The following is a 1,337-nucleotide window of genomic DNA, read 5'->3' as shown; positions in this document are numbered from 1 at the left end:
TTGGCCGTCCCTCTTGATATGGAACCTCTGGAGCTTGATACATTCCCTTTGGCAAAGTCTGCAAGTCCTCAACTGCATTCACCTTCTTTGTCTCCTTCTCATCAAACCTCTTAGTCAACAAAGTAATATTGGATGCAAGTTGAGCTAAAGTTTGGTCCCTCTCTTGGTTTTTCTTCACAATATTTTTTTATTATCGGAGCCCCATATGCTACACCATCCATGCCACCCGAGTGCCATGCTTGATTATGTGTAGTCAATCTGTCAAGCAATTGAGTGATTCAGGCATAAGTCTTGTCCGTGTAACACCCACCGGCTGCATTATTGGCCACATATTGTGTCATTGGATCTAACCCCGTGTAGAACTTCTCCATTAATATGTTCTTTGGAAAGCCATGATTCGGAAAACGCATCAAGTACTGCTTAAACCTCTCCCAAGCTTCATACAGTTGTTCCCCTGGAAGTTGCTTAAACTCAAATTTTTTATCTTTGAGTTCGACTTTCTTGGTTGGAGGAAACCACTTCTTGAGAAAAAATTCACCAGCTCACCCCTAAGCATGACTAGAATTGTGGGGAAACTTCCCAAACCAATCCCTTGCTTCGCTGGCTAAAGAGTATTTGAAAACTCTCAACCGGATTGCATCTGAAGTGACAACATTCTGGGTATGTGTCTGACACACACCTATGAAGTTCTTCAAATGTTGATGTGGGTCATTGTTAGTAGATTTCCAAAAATAACCTTCGAGCTTGAGCAATTGATAGATAGAACTATCAATCTTGAAACTTGCGGCACCGACCTTTGAAGGAACAATAGCGGATGCATACTCAACCTGTTGCATGAAATCAACAAGCACATTCTCATCTTCATCAACTTCTGGTGGCGGGGGAACTACATTTGCAACCCGACCACCGTTCACTCCACATCCTCCTCATCTTCCTGACATAATCACCTGGTGCGCAACAAAAGAAAACAAAGTTTGATGGAATAGAAAATACTTCATGTAAAGCACACACTATTTAGTAGTTTCAAATCGTATTCCCCGGCAATGGCGCCAAAATTTGATACGCTCAAATTACACCTAAAAAATGGCGTATAGCGAACGTTGTCAAATATAGTAACCCAAGTAGGTTGGGGTCGAATCCCACATGGAATGAGTGTGAAAAGGTTACTATCATAGTGTGTTACTTAAATCCTAGTCTTACTTCGTATTCCGGTAAATTTGTAAAGAGAGTTTATATTTCTACTAGCTATTATGATTTTGAATGTAATTAATTGAATTAAGAAACCAAGGTTGTGTTCCCGTTAGATGAGATGTAATACTATAGGTGTTAATATGATA

The 1,337-nt window shown here is 40.2% G+C and overlaps 1 non-coding gene across 1 annotated transcript; it reads left to right on the top strand.

Moving 5' to 3' along the window:
• Nucleotides 1-387: 387 nt before the first annotated feature.
• On the top strand, nucleotides 388-494 carry LOC132625305 (small nucleolar RNA R71). Its single transcript, XR_009576741.1, has one exon. It is a non-coding gene; the product is annotated as a small nucleolar RNA R71 (small nucleolar RNA).
• The last annotated feature ends 843 nt before the right edge of the window (nucleotides 495-1,337 follow it).

Source organism: Lycium barbarum, chromosome 12 (genome assembly GCF_019175385.1).
Source record: "Lycium barbarum isolate Lr01 chromosome 12, ASM1917538v2, whole genome shotgun sequence".
NCBI classification, from domain to species: Eukaryota; Viridiplantae; Streptophyta; class Magnoliopsida; order Solanales; family Solanaceae; genus Lycium; species Lycium barbarum.
This window is presented reverse-complemented; position numbering and strand designations above follow the sequence as displayed.